Genomic DNA, 26,054 nt, shown 5'->3' on the forward strand with positions numbered 1-26,054 from the left:
TAGGTTGTATGATAATAATTAATTATTATATGCTTAAATTTTAGCTTAACTAAGCTAGAGATAATAAGTGACTTAATAATTAAATCAAAATAATTTGATTAATAAGGCAATATCTTATTACTCTAACATCCAATACTTTTTGGACTTTCTAGAAGGTAATCCCTGATAACTTCCCTTGCTTATAGATCATACTTAATCTTTTCCCTGCTTACAGATCAAATGCTAGAGAGCTAGCCCTGAGAGGGTGTGATATGAGAGATGATTTAGACCAAGATTTTAGGAATTTAATTCAATGGTAAATTAGTCATTAGCAACATAGTGACGGGAAAGCATGATGCAGAGAACTTCAAGGCACTTTGCATCAGCCATAAGGAACAGGAAAGTGTTGTTGTGCATTTGAAGGGTTTCTCTTTCTATCAGGTCAAAATTCTTACAAACTTTGTGTGTAACTCAAAATTGAAGCTTTTAATAATCTAAAACTCTATTACTCATATTTTATTTGATAGGTGGAATTGGTTGCCTATTTATTTTAACATTTTGAAAATATGGAGAAGCTCTAAGCATAAATCATAAGGGACTATTTGCAGATGTCTCTACATGATAGCTTTTATCACTCTTCAGGAGCATTAGAAAAGCCTCCAATGATATGGCAATATCATCCCACTTTGATTTAGATCATGAACAATCAGTCTCATCTCTTATCGTTGATCTTTTACACCATTCTGCACATATCCAACCCAATCTTCATCTTATGATGCAATTTTCTTAGAAGAACTTCTTCACAATGACAACGGATGTGCATAAATACTTCCCAATCTATTAGATCTCAATGTATACTCTTTGTCACCATGCTCAAAGATGGCAGATAATCTATTCAAAGTAGAACCATCCCCATTTGCATATACTTGATGAAAAACATAATACAATTCATCACCATGCTCAAAGATGGTAGATGTATATTCAAAGTAGAACCTTCCCCATTTGCATATACTTGATGAAAAACATAATACAATAGTGAATAGGTAGTGAAAATAGAAACCAAAGGAGAAACCATAAGAGATATGAGAAAGCCAAAATGTGCTCTATCGATCACAGGAACAATCCATTATATTTATAATGAAATATTGGACGATGCAGCTGGTGTGTTGGACAATGTTCAGATGGCATATTGTCTATTTCTTTCAGTGGGTTGTTGGCTAGGATGGCTGAACTGCGGGCTGCTAATGGTTGAGGAACAATGGGCTGGTGGAGAAATTAATATCTGCCAACACTTTGCCTTCATTTCTTCCACTAATTCTACTACACTTATATTGTTTTCCCTAATTATAATCACTTCGAGTTTTATGACTTACCCCCAACCAATGTAATACAAATGGTTTCTAGCTAAAAAAAAACTTTGTATTTGAATGGTTTTGGTTAACCACAAACCTCGCACAAGAGTGGTGACTACAAACCACCAAACAACACAAAATGGTTTCAGATTACCATCAATTTACATGATGTGGAAACATTACAAATGGTTTCAAATTACCAAAAACTCACATGATGGGAAAACTATCATCATTTTTTCTTTTCTCCTTCTTGACCTACATCAAACTGATTATTGAGTCCATATAAAAAGAAATACATCTACTGAGATACATGGGCACCTAGCTATTGTACTTGCTTATTCTAAAGGATTTTTTTTCAAATACCTGGTTCATCAAATGTTAACTAAACTCTAGGGTGTCAGATACAACTAATAATGCACCCCTTACAACAACTTAGGTACAATACAATGTCTAAATTTTCTTTTAAAAAGTGTAACTCACACATAACAAATTTGTCCAAAATACATAGCCCTTGAGGATAGAAAACTATCACAATTTAAATCTACTACCAACATTGATCTTCCTCATACATATCTTGACAACAACACATTTTAATAGATATATTCTCTCACTTCAAATCCAACACTTAAATCTCAAATCATCACACACAAAGCTTTTCACCATGACAACCAACCATAGAATGCCATCTCATTTCCTAATGAATTTTGACTCCTACAACTGAATTATAATATTAGAGACACATTCCTCATCTTAAGCACTAGCTAGATCTTCCACAATGAATTCATCTTAAGCTATAGGCTTTCTTCAACAACTAATATTTTTTTTGCAATAAATTTCTCTTTCGAAGATATGCCACAACTGGTGACAAGATCTTTTTTTCTTAACTTCTATCACAAATGGTGATGGGATACATAGGAAATTTAGATCAGCTTCCTTATGACATCTATCACAAATGGTGGTAGGATCCATAAGAAATTTAGATCAGCTTCCTTATGACATCTATCACAAATTGTGATAGGATTCATTAGTAGATTTAATCTTCTATCACAAATGGTGACAAGATTCTCCATTGACTTGGCTTTGATTCATCTATCATAAATGGTGATAGGCTTTTCTTACCCTAGCTCTTGTCTTTGCAGATCTAATGATGCAAAGAAAAACTTTGAATTCCATGTCCTACTTGGCTACATTACCTCAACCTTAGCAATAAAATACTTAATGGCTGGCACTTCTAATTCCAACCAATCTAGTAAAAAAAAGCTTCAAGATCATTTTTCCATTGGCTCTGATACCATGATGAAAAATATAACATAGTAGTGAACAAGTAGTGGAAAGAGAAACCAAAGGAGACACCATAAGAGATATGAGAAACCCAAAATGGGCTCTGCTGATCATAGGCCCAATCCATTATATTTATAATGAAATACATATTGTATCCTAGTCTTACTATTGCATAGAGTTAGCTATATAATTAATGTTGGATCATGCAGCTAGTGTGTTGGATGGTGTTTGGATGGCATTTTGTCTACTACTTTTAATAGGTTATCAGTTGGGACAACTAAAGTGCGGGCTGTTGACAGTGGAGGAATGATGGGATGGTGGAGAAATTAATATCTGCCAACATTACTCTGGCTCCATGATAGTCAATTAAAATTTTCTCACAATGCATTTGAAAGTACAATACCAAGTTCATATAAGAAAATTTGATATAGGCTTGAGGGCACCCCTAAATAATCTCCATTTATTATCCTGGGAGGCTATTTATTTTATCCTAAGGAATACTACATGTTGTCCTTGTGTTTTTGAGCTTAAATGATCTACTAGATAGGGTACTTCATGAGCCCTTTCTTTGAAAATGAATCCAAAATTCTTTACTTGGGTATAATTATTTAGGGCCACCCCTTAGAGGTTTTCCTTAACCAATGAATGAAGTTTCTTTAGAACACCATTTTTTTAATGATATAGTATCATTTTGTGTGCAAAGTGAGGTTGAGGTTGTCATCCTTGTTTTGATGAATGTTCATACTATAAATCTTTTAAAAGACTATGCATGAGAATATGGTGGAAATTTGTAGGGAAACAAGAAGGATACGTCGCCTAGGGCTAACTATGTTTTCTTTCTCTTTGTCTCTGAAAATCCTTCTTTATCTCTTTGTATGGATGAATTTGACTTGTGCAAAGATTGGAACTTTTTTATAAATGAATTATGCATTTGCATTTTTATTAGGATATTTTTATTGACCAATGTAAATTGTGGCTAGTAGATGATGGGGACACAACCCAAGAATAGAATGGACACAACAGAAAAGGGAAATTATATTAACTGAGAAAATAAGCTAGTACAAATAGTACAGAAAAAATAAACTTCAGAACATGCCCTAAGGGCTTACAATAGCATAAATCTGGATAATATTTCTCCTTTTAGCACCTCCTCTCAAACTCCACTCGGAACTGTCTTTCACAATGCCAGAAATCTCCTTAAATAGACCTCGGAGGGTTAAGGACTAGGAGTACATTCTAGAAAGTGCTAGTAGGCATCCACCAACGAAATAGAAGGTTTCGAAAGCTGCGTTAGAAGTCGGTGCAAATCTAGAAGAATCCAGAAATGGTAATCGAACTTCCGAGAGGCATAACTTTTGAACCGTAGCTCCGATTGACGAACCGTTTACATTTTCGAAAAGCTCTCGAAGCACTCTATAGCCCTATGGACAAGCTTTTCTTGTCCCCCATTTTTTGACCCTTTTTGAGGTCATTTAATGCCCCAAACCTGACTTTGAAGCATTCTTAGGAGGTCTCCAAAACCCAAAAAATTGCAATAACTTTCAAACCTTGGGGCCTATTGACCTGATTCTTTTTTTGGAATGCTCTAAATCTTGATTACATTCATCTGGCCAATTCACACCTACTAGTTTACTGAAATGATGGCCCAAATACATGCTCCTATTTTTTTAGGATTTCCAAACACACTGATAGTTGAATTATGAGAGTTGGAACCTTTATTTGAGCCAAATGGGTATCCAAAAATGTAAAGACATGAAACAGAAACTAATTCTAAGTACATTTTTTTGGGTGACACAGGATTGCCCTTATACCTCTGGATGCTCCTGCATCAGACACCCAGGGTAGATTGAAAAGTGACCCTATCACTTTATGGATGGTAGAGGAAATCCCAAATGGGAAACCTCAGCTGCTGAAATCCAAGTTGAGTCCTCGATCGGCCGTCCTTTCCATTTGATCAAATACTCTTCATACTGCCTGTTTCTAGTACTCCTACCCACATGATGATCTAGAATGTCTTCTATCTCCTCCTTCTTAGAAGCAAGAATTGGACATGGCTCTAAAACCAGCTCCTCATCTGCACCATCATCATGATACTCTGTTAAATATGCAATGTTGAAAATGGGAGAAATGTGAATACCATCTGGCAGCTCCACCTCATATGCATTTCCTGAGTCATGTTTCTTCAAAACTTTGCAAGGGCCAAATTTCTTCATTTTCAGCTTTTTGTAAGTACCAACTAGAAATCTTTCTTTTCGTAAGTGCACCATGACTAGATCCCCTACTTGGAATTCCTTATGTCTTCTCCTTTGATCAGCCCTAGCTTTATACTCTTGATCCATCTTGATAATGTGTGCTTGAACCTCCTCATGTAGACGCTTGATGTGTTCAGCAAATTCCTCAGCTTCAACACTTGTCCTCTCCCCTTGTTCTATCTTCCTCAATTCTGGTGCAGTCCTTGGGCTATTCCCATATACAATTTGAAATGGTGATTTTCCAGTACTCCTATTTACAGAGTTATTATAAGAAAACTCTGCCTGTGGTAGAATCAAATCCCATCCCTTGGGTTTATCTCCAACTAAACATCTCAACAAATTGCCCAGACTTCTATTTGGCCATCAGTCTGTGGGTGATGCGTGGAACTGAATTTCAAGTCCGTTCTCAACTTCTTCCACAATGTCCTCTAGAAATACCCCACAAATTTAGTATCTCTGTGAGAAACTATACTCCTTGGAAGACCATGTAGTCTTACCACCTCTTTGAAAAACAAGTCTGGAATATGGACAACATCATGAGTTTTGTGGCATGTAATGAAATGTGCCATTTTGGAGAACCTATCAACCACCACGAATACTGAGTCATTACCCCTTTGTGTCCTTGGCAATCCAAGAAAAAAATCCATACTTATGTCCTCCCATGGCCTTGATGGAACAGGCAATGGCTGATATAGGCCAGTATTTTGACTAAACCCCTTGGCAACTTGACAAACCTGACAACTCTGTACAAACTTCTTCACATCCTGTGTAATTTGAGGCCAAAAATAATGTTCTCTAAGAATGGCAATGGTCTTATCCCGACCAAAATGTCCTGCCATCCCTCCACTGTGTTTCTCCTTAAACAGATTTTCCCTCATGGAACTCCTTGGAATGCACAATTGACTACCTTTGAACAACATGTCATCCTGAATTAAATAGTCTAACCACTTGGTTCTATCTACAGCAACAGGTTCTTTACAAGCTTTCCATGCTTCAGCAAAATCAAGATCCTTGGGGTACAAATTCTTGAGTTCATCAAACCCAACTACTTCAACCTGCATTGTTGTAAGCAACAACTGTCTCCTACTTAGTGCATCTGCAACCCTATTAGATTTTCCACTTCTATGCTTCAACACAAATGTATAACTCTGCAAGAATTCTACCCACTTCATATGCCTCTGATTCAATTTACCTTGGGTATTTAGGTACTATAATGCCTGATGATCAGTATACAAAACAAATTCCTTTGGCAATAAATAATGCCTCCATTTCTTTAAGGCCTGAACTATTGCATAAAACTCTTGATCATAAACATAATACTTCTTCTTTGCATCATTCAATTTTTCACTAAAATATGCAATAGGCTTACCTTCTTGGCTTAATACAGCCCCAATAGCGCTACCACTAGCATCACAATCCACCCAAAATTATTTTCTAAAATCTAGAAGTGCCAACACAGGCTGTTCAGTCACCTTCTTCTTCAGGAATTCAAAACTTCTCATAGCTGCTGCAGTCCATTTGAACTCTTTTCTATCCCCTCTTATTGTATCAGTTAGGGGTGCACATATGCCACTGAAATTCTTTAAAAAATTCGTGTAAAAACTAACCAGACCATGAAATGATCTTACCTCAGTAGCAGACCTTGGAGTAGGCCATTCCAAGATGGCTTTTACCTTCTTTGGATCCATTTTGAGACATTCAGGTGATATAACAAATCCCAAATAGACTAACTCCCTTTTTGCAAAGACAAACTTCTTTAGATTAATTAATAGTTTCTCTTCCCTTAGCCTTTCAAGGACACTACGAATATGCAGTAAATGTTCTTCCAAAGTCTTGCTGAAAATTAAAATATCATCCAAATAGACAATAACAAATTTTCCCAAGAACTTCTTAAGTACCTCATTCATGAGCCGCATGAAGGTGCTTGGGCCGTTCGTCAATCCAAAGGGCATGACTAACCACTCATAAAGACCCTCCTTGGTCTTGAAGGTTGTTTTCCACTCATCTCCTTCTCGAATCCGTATCTGATGATAGCCACTCTTTAGATCTATCTTTGTGAAGTACTGAGCTCCACTCAAGCAGTCCATAAGATCATCCATCCTTGGTAAAGGAAATCGGTACTTGATGGTTATCCTATACATAGCTCGAGAATCTGTACACATCCTCCACTCTCCATCCTTCTTTGGTGCAAGTACTGCAGGTACTGCACATGGACTCAGGATCTCTTGAATCAAGCCCTTCCTCAACAACTCCTGAACCTGTCTATTTAGCTCCTTTGTTTCAGTAGGAGTCATCCTGTGAGCAGCCTTGTTAGGAAAACTAGCTCCTGGAATCAGATCTATCTGATGACTAATTTTCCTTACTAGTGGCAATCCATATGGAACATTATCAGAGATAATATCTCCAAATTCTCCTAGTAAATTTGAAACTTCAAATGGTATTTCACTACTACCTTCTTTATCTTTCCTAGGAATCAAAACATAGCACATATGTTGATGTTTCATGCCATCTAAAAACTTCCTTCCATCAACAAGACAAATCCTAGCACTGCTACATACCTTTTCACCTTCCTTTTTCATGGGCTTCAATTTGTGGTGAACTCCATCCTTTGTTAGAGAGTATGTGTTTGCATTTCCATCATGTATTGCATGTCTATCAAACTGCCATGGTCTACCCAACAATAGATGGCAAAAATCCATCGAAATAACATCACAGAGAACTTCATCATGGTAACTCCCAATTTTGAATTTTACTAAACATTGTTCACTTACCAGGACCTTATGATCATCTTTTACCCAAGAAATCCGATAAGGTTGGGGATGTTTCTCCCTCTTGAGCTTTAGCTTAGAGACCATCTCTTCTGATACTAGGTTATTAGTGCTACCACCATTAATGATCACGTCACAACATTTATCCTCACACTTGCATCTGGTATGAAACAAACTCCTTCGTTGTCCCGGTTCGTTCTCACCACTTAGTAGGACTCTTTCATTTACCAAGGTCTCTCCTCTTTCTGAATCCTCTGAATGTGATGATTGTGCATCCTCATCCACATGAGCAACCCTAGCTTGGCCCTCAGCTCTCCTATCTGTCCTTCCTTGTCGTTGAGGGCATTCAAAGGCACGATGACCTTCTTCATTGTAATGGAAATAGGTACCATAGAAGCCTCCTCTTCCTTGTCCACGTCCTCTACCTCTTCCTCTTTGATTTCCAAAGTCTTGATCATGGGAGCGGTTGAAACTCTCATTCCTCTGGTTTCTGCTAGTACCCACATCTTCATTTTTCTTTTGGGTTTCATTGCGGCCTCCAAATGATCTACTGCTTCCCCTTCCTCCTTGACCGCGCCCTCTTTGTCTTCCTTCAAACCTTTTATTCAGCTTCTCTTCAACTCGTAGGGCAAACTGGTATGCCTCTTCAATGCTGGTCATTCTTACCAGACTTAATTCCTCCTGGATGCTAGGTTGCAAACCACTGATATAACGAGAAATCTTCTCCTTATTTGCTTTTGCATGCCCCGCTCTAATCAAGAGTCGGTAAAACTCCTCTGGATATTCTTGGACTAATCTTCCTGCTTGCTTTAACCCATGCATCTTCTTAAATAGATCAAGCTCGTAGTCCACAGGAATGAATTGCTTCTTCAATTTGTCCACCATGTGATCCCATCTTGTGATCTTCTCCTTTCCTCTTCTAAGTCTTTCCAGTTGAACCTCTTGCCACCAAATTTTGGCATGGCCTTTCAGTTTGGCCTTTGCAAACTTAACCCTATCTGGGTCCCTTATATCCTCATACTCAAAGTATTCTTCCAGTTCATTGATCCAATCGATCAACTCATCTAGTTTCAGATTTCCTGAAAATATACCCACTTCAATTGTAGGTCTTTTCCCAAACTTAGTAATGGCCCTAAAAAGCCTTTCCTCTACAAGATTCAGAACTTCCCCGTCAACTTCCTCTTCTGGTCCCATTACTTTCTCTTTATTGTCATCCTCACTATTGTCACCTGCGGCAACATTTTCTCCTCTAGGAAGCTCCTCTTGCAATGCTTGTACCTACCTCTGGAGGGCTCTAACCTCCTCAGGATCAATAGCTCTGGCCCTTCTGCCACACTCTCTTTGTGGAGGCATCTTCTAACTCAAACCCACAACCACACAGTCCTGGTGCAATCTGCCTCACAGTCGGCGCTCTGTCTACACACTCAGGAAAACTCGCTCTGATACCACTTGATGGGGACACAACAGAATAACAGAATGGACACAACAGAAAAGGGAAATTATATTAACTAAGAAAATAAGCTAGTACAAATAGTATAGAGAAAATAAACTTCAGAACATGCCCTAAGGGCTTACAATAGCATAAATCTGGAGAATATTTCTCCTTTTAGCACCTCCTCTCAAACTGCACTCTGAACTGCCTTTTATAATGCCAGAAATCTCCTTAATAGACCCCGGAGGGTTAAGGACTAGGAGTACATTCTAGAAAGTGCTAGTAGGAATCCACCAATGAAATAGAACGTTCTGAAAGCTGCGTTAGAAGTCGGTACAAATCTAGATGAATCCGAAAACGGTAACCGAACTTTCGGGAGGCATAACTTTTGAACCGTAGCTCCGATTAACGAACTGTTTACATTTTTGGAAAGCTCTCGAAGTGCTCTATAGCCCTATGGACTAGATTCTCTCGTCCCCCATTTTTTGACCCTTTTTGAGGTCATTTAATGCCCCAAACCTGACTTTGAAGCATTCTTAGGAGGTCTCCAAAACCTGAAAAACTACAATAACTTTCAAACCGTGGGGCCTATTGACCTGATTCTTTTTCTGGAATGCTCTAAATCATGATTACATTCATCTAGCCAATTCAAACCTACTAGTTTACCAAAATGATGGCCCAAATACATGCTCCTATTTTTTTGAGGTTTTCAAACGCAATGATAGTTGAACTATGAGAGTTGGAACCTTTATTTGAGCCAAATGGGTATCCAAAAATGTAAAGACATGAAACAGAAACTAAGTCTAAGTACATTTTTTGGGTGACACAGGATTGCCCTTATACCTCTGGATGCTCCTGCATCAGTAGAGGACTTTCTGCTCAACTTCAAGAAGATAATTAAGAATTATTTTACCATCTCCTCAAAAATCCTACTAGGATTGATGCTTTCCCCATCTTGCAAAGTAGTCAAAGGGAAGAAATATTCTAGTTCAAAGTTATCATTTATCATGTTGTGATGTGTCTAGTAAAATTATGCAAAAACATATATGAGATTTTATTATACATAACTTTCTAGAATGATAGTTGCATAAATCAGGGTAAACTTTCAAAAACCCCCCTCTAGAAAAAAAAATTAGATTATTGGTGAATCTTTCATTATTTTGGAAAACCAAAATATTTTTATCGGTAAATCTCTCATTATATTATTTTATGTTTTATTTACATTGGCGATTATTTTTGAAGCATAATTTTTGAGTTCACTAATTTTTGAAGCATAATTGGAAGTTCACTAATCATCATGGAATATTACGAATCAAAATTGAACATGTTTTATCTCATGAAAATTATGAGGATAATTACATTATATTTTAAATCAACAGTGAAAATTAAATATTGGTAATATATCCGCAAAGTAACTAATAATTATGACAATTATTGGTGAATTAATTTTAATTTCTTCGATAATATATAATATTTAGGAGAATCAAATCCAATCATGTATCGAATATTGTGGTGAATCTTGCAGTTTAAATTTTTTAATAAAATAAATTATTGAACCAATTTTAAATATTTCAAAACCAAACTTATTAAAAATTTGGCAATTTAGGTTGCACTAAATATTAAATTATTAGCCAAATTACTAGCAAGAAATTTCTAAAATTTTCAAAATTATGAATGTTCACCACTAAAATACACCCTAGCATAAATGTAGATGGAACCAAGAATGAATATAGAAAGATAGACCAAAACTAAATGTGTACAAAATGCTATACTCTAAAAGGAGGCTTATATCACAAAATGTCTTTTAACTTCAATAGTAGTCCTTTGGAGGCATTTATCTTGACAACTTTCTTGCTCATTGGGTATTTCTTCTGAGTTGCAATCTTTATTCTTGAAAATTGAGTTGAAGAACTATGATTTCTAGGAGTCCTATGTAGCCAATTCTCTTTACCATGCCTATGATGTTGATCAAATAAATTAGATTCAAAAATGAGTGTCAACACACTTAACCATACATGTCGAATACACAATGGGAGCCGAGCTAGAATTTCTTTATGTGTCGAGTCAGTGAAAGTATCGAGCAAACTACAGTTGTTGCTGAGAAGAACACATTTTAGTATATACCGAGCTATACAGAAGTCAACATGTGCCGAGCATTGCAAAGTTAATAAGAGCTAAGTAATTTAGGAATCAGTAGGATTTGAGTAACACATAAAACATAGTGGATGCCGAGCAATCCATAATAGATGGTGCCAAGCATCAGTATTACCTCATGTGTCGAGCAACACAAGATTAGCATAAGAGTTTGTGCCAATACAAACCAAGATGTAAAACATGGTTATGCATGACTCATGATAGGATAAGGAGATAAGATCAAATCCTTCCACTTACCTATGTGATCCTCATGCAGCCAATCAGAAAATTAGAATTGCATGCAGCCAATGGGTGAATTTCAAGGGTTTGAGCAGGAACACTTTATCCAAGGATGCATAATGATCCACTAATCTTTATAAGGGAGTCCTGATGCCATTGAAAGAGAGCTGGAGATAAGAAGGAATTTCAGAGTCTTTTTAAGGTCATTACAGAGCTTTGGTATTAAAAAGATTAAGTGGAAAAGATAGCAGTTAGACATTCAGTTGATCAGAACAAAGCAAGGGACACGAACAAATATCAGATCTCAGAAGATTAAGATCAAGGAAAATAGATTAAGCACCTGTATTCAGCAATCAAGGATTGTAAGCTATCAAGTTTATTATACCTAATACTCTTTAGCCATAGTATTAGAAAAGAAATCCTATGTTGATAGGTTAGCTTAACAGCTATCTTGTAGATCCTTTAAAAAGGTGATTAAATCCTTTAACAGGGTAACACTTCATGTAAAGTGTTTGTAAATCCTTTAACTAGGTCACTATTAACACAGTGTAAAGCCTTTAACAAGGCAGGCCTTTAATAGGGAAAACCATCAGGTATGGATGAAATCAATTGCTACAGTAATTTCATGGGTATCATCCCCACCTCAGTTTTACCTTCTTATTCTTGGAGAGTTTCTAGGTCACCAAAATCTCAAAGTGTTATGTGATGATACATGTTTGTTTCACATGATTGTTTAATGTTCTATGTATGCATGTTAATTTTAGTTATATGAGTTTAAAAGTTGTAAAAAGACCAAATCTTTTGATTCATGCCCCCCTCTCAGAAGATATCTTCCCATTAAGACATTCCAACAATTGGTATCAGAGCCAAGTTCTCTTGAGGAGAAGCCTAATAGCTTGGAGGAAAATATTTGAAGATGGAAGTCTTCAAACTTGGGAAGATCATTGAGAACCAGGTGATAGATGTGCATCTTGCTCTACACAAGGTAGAGGAAGCTAGAGAGGAATTGAGAAAATCCTTAAAAAGAAGGAAGGAAATAGCTATAGCAGAAAATGATATTCACTACAAGGAGATTGACACCACACAAGTATTTGCCAAAGGATATTCCACAAAATTTGATGCAACAATAGTAGAACTGATGGAGAAAAATAGAGCTCAAGTAGAAGAGATGAGAACTCTTAAGATAGAGCATGAATCACAGGCCATGATGCTATGTGAAATCACTGAACAAAAGAAAAGAGCAGCTGAGGATAGAGTTATGATGGAATATGACAAAAGAAATCTTGCAAACAAACTTGAAGAAAAATGCACTGAATTAACAAGGATCTCAAACATGCAGATGGATACACTTGCCCAAGTGATGAACCTTCATCATGAACTCAATATGAAAGATATTGAGATCTCTACTTTGAAGATACAAAATGAACAAGTGCAGAATGAATTAAATAGAGAAAAAGAAATAATAGAGAATCTCAAGAAGTCAAGTGAAGCCATCAAGTACTTTGAACAGTTGCTAAAATCCCCAAGATCAGCCCATGATACATCAAAACTTGGATACAACAGCACTAAAGTTGGGGAATCATCAAAGAGTGTCGAGCAAAGGAGTGACAAGGGTAAGGATTCTAAACCCATTTTTCAATACTATAATAAAAAGGGACATACTACTAATGTTTGCAGGAGTAGAAGGATTAATCAGCCCAACACATCCAAAAGCAAGGGTTAGTGTCACAAGTGCAACATGCAAGGACATATGACACAAGATTGCAAGTCCCAAGTCACAATGACACAAAGATTTGATGGATATTGCCATAATTGCAAAAAGTATGAACATAGAGCCTTTGAATGTAGATCAAAGTCTATGTGGACACCAAATTAGCATGTAAGAAGGGACAACTATGAACATCATTACAATTGGGACTATAATACAAGGCAAAATTGTCACTATTGTCAAGAGTATGGACATATAGCCTAGAATTGCATAAGAACACATCTCAAGGGGAACTATAAAAGATGGTTGAACCAAACTACTTGCTTTAGTTGCTTAAAAACTAGACATGTCAGCAGAAATTGTCCAACAAAGGCCAAGGCACCCAAGACTAAAGAAAATAAGGGCAAAGAAAAGATTGATGTGGAACACATCAGAATAGACATGAAGAAGATGTGGCAGAAAAAGGATGGATCAAGAACATCTAATGAAAGGCTCACTTCACCCATGTGGTCAAGTGATCATTTCTCATCCAACTAATCACAAGATAAGCCTATAGTGCTGATACATAAGGAAGTATCACACATCAACCCTAAACCACGAAGAAGCACTGCAAAGTATAAATTTGCATTAGACAAGATGCTAAGACTAAACTTGAATGATGATGCCGAACTATCTCTAGATGCCGAGTGAAACTACTTTGGATGCCGAGTTAAGAAGTCAAGAGGAGACCGAGTTATTAACAAAGTATGTAGATACCAAGTAAGTACATCTGCCGAGTGGATGCTAAGTTGAAAAACCTTTGAAAGCTGAGTGATAGATGTAAGTATAATAATGCATTAAATGCAAGGGTTTTGTGTCGCTTAAAGGTGAAAATTGATTATTTTTTAGCCATTCAAACGAACAACGATTACTAGGAGCATGACTGAGCAATTTTCAAGCTTTCAACTAGTGTTTTGCAATGATTTAGCATCTACCCAAGCGATCTAAGCATTTATCCAGGTATTTCCTTTAGGTGCCAAGTTTTACAGTTTGAGAAGTTTTCTTTAATCGTTAAATCCTAGTTCAAATATAAATGGCATCTAATTCAAAGATGACCCAAGGAAAAGTGAGCCATGAGATTCAACTTGTTAGCAATGAGGTTAAGCAACCTAAGTTTAGACCTATACCAGAAGTTGCATATAAAAATGATCCCGGTGGTGCCCTATCTGTCATCCCTAAAAAAGTTGTTATGGTCCAAGATGTGCGAAAGTGTTATAATTACAAAATAGGAGCCATAGGAGACTTGGAAATCTTTAATGCCTTTGAAAAACTCTGTGATAATGGTATATTCAAAGATGAGTTTTCTATCATAGAGAAAAGGGTTTAACCAAAGCCCTAGTTTTTCCAATAGTATTCAAAATTGAGTGGATATGCATAATACTAAGCAGAATCCATGATGGATCATTCTGGTTAGAACAAGGACCAGGCAAGATTACCAAGAAGATGGTTCATAGGGCTATAGGCTTTCCAACCCTAGATCGGCCAAAGATATTGAGAATTGAAAAGAAGGAAATAATTGAGAAGAACACAGGTGCAAAACGGAACAATAGAGGCATGACCATAGATACCATAACTGATCCCCTTCTAGACTTTGTTGTAAGGATCATATCACATTAGTTTTATCAATCTAGTAGGTTAAATAGTTTACCTTGCATAGCAGCGGATGTGGCATATAAGCTTGTAAGGAAATACCACACCTATGATCTTGCAGAGCTCATGTTGCAACAGATTAATGAAAATCTTGGAGCTATTAAAAATTCCAAGGGAGCACAATGTAAATTTGGTTCAGTGTTGGTTTGTATGTTCTTCTATGTAATGAAGGAATTCCCTTCATTTGGAAAAATTAACTGGAGTTAGAATAGAACCATGGTTGATCAAATTAATAATTTTATTGCACAAATGGGAGATAGCTTTGATGATCAAATGTCTATCTATTTTGATGATTTTAAGAATGCAATGAAGAAAAGAATGAGAATACCAATTTCACTAGTAGAAAAGCATGTAAATGACATATGTTTTCTTGTTGATATTGATTATACTTACATTCAAGTAGTCCTTCCAAGAAGAAGATGGCTTAGACCATTCAGATATGAGTTTGATGTTGACCAAGCTTCTGCAGCCATCACAACATTACTTGTAGAGGAATTGGACAAATCTGCACAAGAATTTGGAACATATGACACTGTCAAATCAAGAGTTTTTATAGAACTCAAGACAACCACAATAGTCAAGAAAAAAGACAATATGGTAAAGAAGATAAAGAAGAAATTTGGTGTTGGAGAATCAAGTGCAGTAGGCAAAGCAGAAGATATTAGTGAAGGAGAAGAAGAAGGTGAGCCAAAATAAGAGCTACTTGAATTGTCACAAGGCCAAGGTGAAGACAAAGATGAGAGTGCCACGGAAGAAGAAACCAAGGAAGCACCCATGAAAGGTAGAGTCATCAAAAGGAAGGCAAAGACACCTCCTGCTTCTCAGCCTTCACCAAAGAAATTTGTCAAGCAAACACCCAAGAAGCCAACAACCAGAGCTACAACAAGGGCCTCTACACAAAAGACCAAAGAGGAAGCCAAAAAGAAGAAGAACACAATCAAAAAGGAAAAGGAAGAGCCAAGGAAAATGAAAAGATATGTAGCTCAACTTGATATGGATGAAGAAGATTAGACAGAATGGGTAAGTCATCCTCCTAAATCTTCAGTTGATATATTATCTGAGAAGATTAGGAAAAAAGACTTAAGTTAAATAAAAAGGATTAATTTCAATAAGTTCAGTAGAGAGGAACAAAATAGCATAGAAGAATCATTCTATGCATTAATAGCACAGTTCAAGTATACACCTCTTGAACTAGATGGACAATTGCCAAAGGAGTTGTCTAAAATTGTATAAGACAGATGACATTTATGTCTAATGATGGAGAAGGAGATGAGGGAATCAACCCTACCAAGCATACTACTTGATTTAACCAAAGAACAGATAACTCAAGTAGTCAAAAGACATAACACTAGGTTTACACCTAAGTATAAGGCATTCTCCATCCTACAAAACAAAATGGAAGAAGTTGAACAAAAAACCACAAGAGTTTGCAAAAACTTGTACAAGAAAACTGAAGATGTCTTTGGAGAGGAGTACAAAGAAGAAGCTGATACTAATCTAGAGGAAAGAAGGAAGAGGAAAGATGAGAAGATAGAAGAAGAGGAACACAAGGAAGAAAGAGAGGAGGAAGGAAAAGATGAAGACAAAGGTACTGATGAATAGCAAAGTGTGCAAGACACACAACTTTCACCTCCTAGCCCTCCTCACTCTACTAACACACCTATAGAGATCATAAAGATTAAGGATGTTGTTGACACCTTATGTCATAACATCAATCCATTAACTATAGAGGATCTTACTAAGATCCTTGACCAAACAACTCTACAAGCACAATTGTGTACAAATCCCATATTGATCAGTGTAGATGATCTCCAAAAGTTAGTAGACAAACTCAAAGAAGCCAAGGTGTCAGCACAAGAACCACCTCAAATCATTCAAACTACTAGGCTTACATTTCTACCAGCTCCATCACCACCAAGAATAACCATTCAAGATCATCAGGAGCCAAGTGCAATAGCAGAGGAAGTCACAGGTATAATGGTATAGACAACAAGTATACCTCCAACAGTAATGACACAAAAGAAGAAGCCAAGCAAGAAGAAGAGGATAAAGAATAAATACAAGATAAGGAGGAGTCTACAATACAAACTTCGGTTGAATTACCAAAAATAGGAACTCCCTCCAAACCCAGTCATAAGCTGAGTACTGAAATGATGACCTTACATCTCAGTACACCAAGCTCAAGTTCTACAAGAGTAGCCAAGACCATTCATTATGGCATTCCTAAGCTTGATGAAGAAATTAAAATACCCTATTATGATTCTAGCACTCTAAATGAGGAAAAGATGAATGAAATACATAGTGCATTGGACAAAAGAAGGAGGCAAGAGGCAATGAGGAAAGACCACAAATACAAGCAAGAAATGAATGAAATCAAAGATATATTCATGGATGCATTCAGCCTACAACCTCTGGATTCAAGCAAACCAATTCTTGAGAAACTATCTGATATAGTTGACCAAGTGAATAATGAATACCATGATACAAATGCAAAACTCATGGAATGGTCAGATAAGAAGTTTGAAGGAAAAGTCAACCAGAAGATAGCTAATAACATCATTTTGGGACAAGTTGATCTAGCCAAGAAATTGGATAATGTAAAGATTGTATTAGGGAATATCTTTTCCCTTTATAGCAAATTGTGTGATTTTTCAAGGTTCACACAAGAAAGAAACCCAAAAATTTTGAACCTTGAGAACACATTAAAACTCTCCAGTAAGCAACTACCCTCCAATCCTAGATAGAGTGAGAAGCAATTTTCTCAAACACTGCACACTCAAAGGGAATTAGCTCCATTACCAGCAGAAGAGGCTACTATTAAAGAAAATTTGATGTAGATACAAGCCTCTATCACTCCTCACTTGGAAATATTACACAAGGAGCAAATTTCTGCAGAAACAGTCCTGAAGAAAGATCCAAATATATCTACACATGAATGACTTGTTGATCTTGCAATAGAGCTTACAATCCAACAAAAGTCATTGGATATTGCCTTGAATAACTGGGATGAAGCTCTCAAAATCATCCTTGAGGTAAATAAGACATTTTTGACGAAGCATGGCATTACCATTTAGAACCCTTTAACATCAGTGTCAAAAAGGGGGAGATAATATTCTAAGGGGGAGATAATATTGGAGAGATATATAATATTGAAGAGATATATTAAGAGAAGATAAAAAGATAATAGGATCATAAATAGAGCACATTAGGCACAATTGCACAAGACATCTAAATTCATGACATAACAAGGCATAATCAACTCAGGGGGAGATTGTTGATCAGTTAAGTATTTTTGACACTAATGTCAAAGGGGGAGATTGTTGATCAAATAAATAAGATTGACAAATGAGTGTCAACACACTTAACCATACATGCCGAATACACAATGGGAGCCAAGCTAGAATTTCTTTATGTGTTGAGTCAGTGAAAGTACTGAGCAGACTACAGTTGTTGGTAAGCAGAACATATTTCAGTATATGCCGAGCTATACAGAATTCAACATTTGCTGAGTAGATCAGAAGACACTATGTGCCAAGAATTGCAAAGTTAATAAGAGCCAAGTAATTCAGGAATCAATACAAACCAAGTAACATAGGAAACATAGTGGAAGCTAAGCGATCCAGAATAGATGGTTCCAAGCATCAGTATTACCTCATGTGTCAAGCAATGCAAGATTAGCATAAGAGTTTGTGCCAATACAAACCAAGATGTAAAATGGTTATGCATGACTCATGACAAGAAAAGGTGATAAGATCAAATCTTTCCACTTACCTATGCGATCCTCATGCAGCCAATCGAAAAATTGGAATTGCATGCAGCCAATGGGTGAATTTCGAGGGTTTGAGCAGGAACACTTTATCCAAGGATGCATAACTACCCACTAATCTTTATAAGGGAGTCTTGACACCATTGAAAGAGAGTTGGAGAAAAGAAGGAATTGCAGAGTCTTTTTAAGGTCATTACAGAGCTTTGGTATTAAAAATATTAAGTGGAAAAGATAGAAGTTAGACATTCAGTTGATCAGAACAAAGCAAGGGACACAAATGAATATCAAATCTTAGAAGATCAAGATTGGTGAAAATAGATTAAGTGCCTATATTCAACAATAAAGGATTATAAGCTATCAGGTTTATTATACCTAATACTCTTTAGCCATAGTATTAGAAAGGAAGTCCTATGTTGATAGGTTAGCTTAATAGCTATCTTGCAGATCCTTTAAAAAGGTGATTAAATCCTTCAATAGGGTAACACTTCATGTAAAGTGTTTGTAAATCCTTTAACTAGGTCACTATTGACACAGTGTAAAGCCTTTAACAAGGCAGTCCTTTAATAGGGAAAACCATTAGAAGTGGTTGAAATCAATTGCTGCAGTAATTTCGTGGGTATCATCCCCATCCCAATTTTACCTTCTTATTCTTGGAGCATTTTTGGGTCACCAAAATCTCAAAGTGTTATGTGATGATACATGTTTGTTTCACATGATTGTTTAATGTTATATGCATGCATGTTAATTTTAGTTATATGAGTTTAAAAGTTGTAAAAAGACCAAATCTTTTGATTCACCCCCCCCCTCAAAAGATATCTTCCCATTAAGACATTCCAACATATAATCTAATAGGTATAATTTATTTGCAGCTCCTTGCATGGATTATTTCCCTCATATCAATGTCCTTTGGTAAAGAGGGTGCTTGGTATTTACAACTTGAGCTGCAAAATGTATGGCTTTGGATTTAAAGGAAAAAACTGATACCACCTTACTTCTATCACTGTGTACAACTTCCTGGCTGAAATATTGCCTCAAATCTACAATTTTTTCCTATAGGTTAACCACCTCTTCCTCTAACTTAGCCACTTATGCAATACATAAGCCTATTTTGACCACAAACAAAGATTAAAAATTGTGATTCTATAATTGAAAATGTGTGACTTTTTTTATTTTATTTTATTTTAAATTTACTTGTCTATACATTTAGGTAACAAGATATTAGGGAGTTCTCTCCACTAAATCTAGTTGGAACGATAATGCTCAATATTGTACAAGTAGGAAAGTATCCTTACTATTTCTTTCTTTATTTTTTATATTTAAAGAACTTCAATTGAATCTATAATAAATCACAGGCATTTCAACACTTCAGATTTCATTTGATTTCTTTGTAAGAATCTTTCTTTACATGAGAGTCACTCTAAGAAATTTACTCAAATTGGCACAACCCTTATACGTCCTTATACAAATTTTAAATGTTTGAAAAGAGCTTTAGCTTTATGAAGGTTTACAACTTCTATTGCATACATTATTAGTAAGAAAAAGAATTCATGGCTAAAAAAATTTAGTCTTACAGCATTAATATTGGTCTCTTTCATTATAGGAATGGTATGGAGGTATTAATGTCAAGAGAGTTGTGAGGCCTCACCCAATCCGTAATAGTACCAATGAGATAATTGTATTACGGTGATTTTAATCCTATGTATTGATACACTTCTGAGACTGTAGGGTTATGTTATTTTGATATCTGCATTTTGATGATCCATAATTACTTCTACATATTATGACCCAATTAATGCATTTAATGATTCTATTCATGTTTTAAGCTATTGACATTTCTTTAATAGAAATTGAATGGTAGAAATGCTTTTAATGTAAGAATGTAATGTTTAAAGTGGAAATTAGAGTTAAAAGATAAATTTTGCTATGCATGAGAGCTAACCCACATACCTTGGGATTCAATAGTTGTGGATTCAACATCTTGTCGCAATGATAAAAATAGACTATGAAGCTATTTAGAATATTGAATTGACCATGTTATGATAAGTAAAGTTTGATGTTATAGTATTTTGAGCATTTTACATTAAAATTATTAGAAAAAAGTAATTTAATTAAAAAGAATGAAGTATGGAACTCAAATGTCGAATGTGATATGTAAGTTTTGATATTTTAATATTTTGAAGGTTATATTTGAAATGACTAAGAAAGGGAAAGTTAATTTGAGATGATGAAATATATGCAAGTCTAATGTTGAATGAGATAATGATTATTTCACTTTACATGATTTTCTTCGACTACTGATGCTTGAGTTTAGTGTGCAGGAATTTGACCATGGTTTTAGAGGGGAATTAAGGCTCAAACTAATACAAATATGACATAGCCAAGGTTGAATTAGTGGAAAAGATTCAAATCTCATTGTAATGTGTTTTATTTTGTATATGTGAATTGTATATGTGTGTAATAGCTTAGTTCATGTATTATTGGAGTTAAGTCACTTTTAATGTAATGTGTTGTTTTGTGTGTGTCATTTGACACTTGTGTTGTCCATGTGGAGATGCCATGTCAGTCAGGGTTTGGCAAGAAGTAACCTAACCTAAACCTAACCCCAATGTAGTACCCAAGTTAACCTCACGTAGAAAAATGCCATGAGGAGTCTCAATCAAAGGAAATTCGAATTTGGACTTGGCTAGGGTTTTTAGGGGTCATTAGGTGGTCCCAAAGTGTCTTTTATGTGAGAATAAGCTATCCATATGATAGTACAACAAGTTAGAGGCCTAAATTTGATCATGTGAGTGCCTAGACAACCTAGAGGGCCCCTTTACCCATGCATTCTTCCATCAATTCGAATTTGGAGTTGTCTTATCTATGTTCCCACTAAGTCAAAAATAGAAAAGTTAGAGGAGACAAGTTTGTAAGAAGTAGTGGCTTAGTGTTTTTGCTAAAATAAGTTAGTGGGAAGGCTTTAGTAGAGAGTCTTGGCCAAAATAGTGGGGTGTCTACCCACTCTCTAATTTTAGAGACAGTTAGGTTGTGGAGGGAGATTAAGGGAGCTCTACTACAACTATCCTTACCCTAGCTTGGACCAAGGTTGGTGACTTAAAAACGTTCTTTTATTTCTTTTCTTTAGTATGGATAAGAAGATCTACAAGTGTGAAAAGTTATCAATGGAGTATGCATTGCATTGTCAATCTTGTGTTATAAGCTTGCCACTATATTGGGAAGAAGTGAATGTGTTTTGTGCTTTTGGAGATCCTTTCTTGGTTTTTTTTTGTTATTGTTCTTCATTTGTTTTGTTGTTGTTTATTGTTTGAATGTGAGTGTTGATTGTGATTATGGGTGTGAAGGCTTCACTCACCATTGGGAGGGCAGAGAAGCCTTGGGTGAAGGGCATAAGTTGGGCTTGACATTTCAGGTGAGAAAGAAATATTTTTTTTTTTACCTCATGATGAGGTTGTTATTGTTATGGAGCATGGGCTCCATCATGGCCATGAATCTTGTTGTTTGGGAGGTACAAGGAGGTTTGGTGGATGAGGAGAAGATGGTTGTTTTGAAGGCCTTGCGAGGCAATGCAATGGCAATATGTTGTTTATGTTGTGGTGGCCTTGAGAGGCAAAATGCATTGGCAATATGATATTTGTGATGTTAAAATTTCTCCTCCTTGAAGAGCCCACCTTCACCCAACATTTTATTATTCCAATGGTGAATCATTGTGCAAGCCATGGAAGGGTGTTGATTGTGTTTTGTGTTTTGTCTTCATGCAAAATTTTTTGATGTATGTGTAACCTAGTTCGAGCCTTGTTCCCTTAGCGCAGGGGTGGTCTCTTTGAGACCTATGGTTGGGTGGAAAGCACCCATGGTCCTTGTTGTCTATTTGTGATGTATTTGCAGATTTTGTGCTGAAGGGAGCAATGGGAACACGCTTGGAATAACCATCTTATGGAAGTTGCTAGAAGATAAAACTTGTCATTTTGCAGTAATGGAGAACTCTCCATTTTGTTCATGTGGGTGCAATGAATGATTGCATAAGGGACATGTCATTTTTTTGGAAGGAGATAGTGTTTTTTTTGGCATTAAATATTTTTTTTGTAAAAGTATAGTTCTTGATCCTTTTGTTTTGTGTATTGAGCTATAAAAAAAAGTCTCCATTTGTACCACTGTGATGTATGGGTCATGGGTAGAGATAATAATTTTGGAGGTTCTCTTAACTAAATGCATTATAACACTCTGTCTTTATGTGCTTTATTTTAATAGAAGGTGTTGACTATCTTCTCTGTCATATATGAGATAGTTTCATGATAAGTAATAGTCATAATTATATCTTGGAATAATAAATTGAAGATGCATTCCATTGATTATCCATATAAAAGCTAGAATTCTCATTAAGGTTTCATTATAATGAATACATTGGTAAATTTTTTAAGGGATCTTGTTCAAATGCAAGCTATAAAGTTGACGTAATAGATTAAGACAATAGTATGGAAAAGTCCTTTGGATCCTAGATTTATTTACTCATTGTTTCAAGTGAAGTCTTAGTGTGTATAACATTGGAAACGTCCCATGAAATTATTTTAGATAATTATTCAATAGTAGATAATGCCATCAAGATCAAGTGAATACCTTCTTTAAAATATGCCAGTTGATGTATGAAATGTGATGACTAAAGTGTGCTCATATCATGGTTAATAATCTAGATGATTTCAACAGAGTGATTTAGTTCAATAAAGAAAAGTTTCATTGTATAAAGGAAAGATTGAATTAATAGGTTTCATAGTATATCTTGTTCATTTTTTAAAGAAAGGACTTAAAATCTATTGATAATAAGTGAGAAAACATGTGGAAAGACCTCAAGATCATCTTTCAGTAGGTTGCATTGAAATGATTATTTGAATGCATTAATTAAAGTGTTGGTCCTCCATTAAATTTAACAATAAAGTGAGCATTCATGTATATAATATTCCCATTTGAGAAAAATAAGATAGGTGAAAAAAAATGTAAGCAAGCATACTTGAACTCAAACAAATGGCTGGGAGAGTGTAATTCACTCTTTGGAAAATGTATGGAGAAGGGACAAAAATTCACTCTCCAATTATAGACCAATATAATAATCACAAATATCTATTCGTAGGCTAGGAGACTAAAATATAGGAAGTACTTATAATATAATCCAAATAAGATAAAAAAATAAAATAGGGCTAAGCCATAGATTAATTTTGAATGACCCTCTACTGATAAAAATAATAATAGTAAAGGTCTATAAGAGACTCGTGACCTAGAGGAGTCACATCTAAAGAAAAAAAATAAAATAAAATATAATAGCAATAATTACAATATCACCTTGAGATGACTACCATTCACCTAGGACTTTGCATGTGCTTTAAAAAAAAAAAAAAACAAATAAAAAAGAATAACTTCCCCCACTCTAGCATGTTTTGGATGACTCACTTTATTAAAAGATAAGCCACTAATCCCAAAACTTGGGGTCAATCATTCTAGGTGTACCTTTCCTTGTGAGCATATAATAAAATAGTAATCTTTTACATAGCAGCCCTCACCCACATCTATCTTCCTTGGATCAAGAGATGAGAAGCACATATCAAGGATGGGACATGGGCTGCCACATTCTGACCCAAGTCAACAAGTATCATTCTAACATTTTTTTTTTTGGGAGAAAGTCAAGTTGTAATGTTTTCTTTTAAAACAAACATTTCTTGGGAATATGGTCACTTGCCTAGGATTATGCCCACTTGGCTTGGCATCCAAACCTAGGTATAGGCACTTAGACCCACGCAAATTCCTTGGAGAAAGAGGAATTTAGGTTTTAGTATGATTAGTGGACGTATGGTAAGGAAAGAGGGAGTATTAAGAGGAAGTATAGGGTAGTTGGGTTTTAGGTGTAGTGCATAGTTAGCATTGGTGAATAGTTAGTGGGGTAGGATGGTATGATCATAGGGTTGTTTAAATTGTCATAGTTTATTTTGAACATAATTATACTATTGGATTTGTATAATATAGTTATAGATTATTTTAAGTATGGATTTGGTGACAACTAGAAAAGAAAAAAAAGAAAAGGGAATAGGACTTGTAAGGTTGGAGTGATTTTCTTTATATATATATATATATTCATAAAAGGGTTGAATAATTGGTTTTATCTCCTTTTGATTCTATTATTGATTCATGAATTTATTGTTTTATAAATTTGCAAGTTATGATTATAGTGAATTTGGTTTATAAGTTAATTATTGCATCTATTTGATTTAATGGTAATATTAATATGTAATTAATTTTAAGATATCTGCTTGTAGTAATAAGTGATATTAAATATTTGAGAATGTAATAGTTATTTATAATATATATTATTTTAAGATTAGATGTTAGGGGTAGTGTAGGTGGGATACACAAATGGGACATTTAACATTAAACTTGTTATGATAAATTTTTGTCTGGTTATTATCAATCTCAGCCACTATTGATATGGGAATAATGAAAGTAGAGGGTTGGACAATAATTTGATCTGATTATTATTAGCTTTAATTGTGAATATAGTAAATTTAATAATAATAATGTTATCAATTTAATAGTGTACACCAAATCATTCAATTAAACAATAAATGTTAATGTATCTTTTAAAGCAAAAATAAAATAAAATTTTGTTGTGTTCTTCCGTTAAAATGTAGGGCATGACAAGAACAATTGATCTCCCAAACTATTATTCTTCTATTACAACAAGCGAACTTTAGCCTTCTCCATTATGGATTTATAGATAACAAAAATCTCAACATCAAGATTATTCTTTGGAGTGTAAGATTCTAAGATTTCATGTTTAAGATTAATGTATGTTTATAGATATTACCCCTTTCCATTTTCTACAATAGTATTGATGAGATTATCTTGATAACCAATGCAATAAAACTATGTAATTTACTCTATGGCTGATTTAATATGAATAGATTTCTGCACCTAGTATTTTCTTTTTGAATGTTCATTTGAGATCTTAGCCATATAAGGAAACATAAATCAGAGAAAAATGATTTTTTAAACTTCATAATAAATTCATTGCAAGCCTACTTCATCAGCTATAGTATTGTACTACGTCAGATGGCCTATTCTTTTCACCCCTATTTTGCCTTTTAATGCCACCAATTTCAATTTTACTCTCGTTGTTGTAAGAGATTCCTGGTTACAAAATTGCAATTTTTTGTTATGTAATTCTTTACTCAACACAAGTTCTCAAGCAAAGAATCAAATGATTATATAAGAAAAGAGAAATTCACATTTCTTGAGCCTACTTTTCTTCTCCATTTTAAATTCATCAAGTTAATTGTATTTGAAAAAAATATGAGAGCAACATTTTAAATTGGTGAGTGTAGTTACATTACTGTGACCCCATCAGTTATAACCTTCACTAAATTATTGGAGAAGCAAAGTTATGACATAAAATTCATGAAAATTTCTCCTCC

Source organism: Cupressus sempervirens, chromosome 10 (genome assembly GCF_028749045.1).
Source record: "Cupressus sempervirens isolate cs-2001-9-10 chromosome 10, ASM2874904v1, whole genome shotgun sequence".
In the NCBI taxonomy this organism is placed as follows: domain Eukaryota; kingdom Viridiplantae; phylum Streptophyta; class Pinopsida; order Cupressales; family Cupressaceae; genus Cupressus; species Cupressus sempervirens.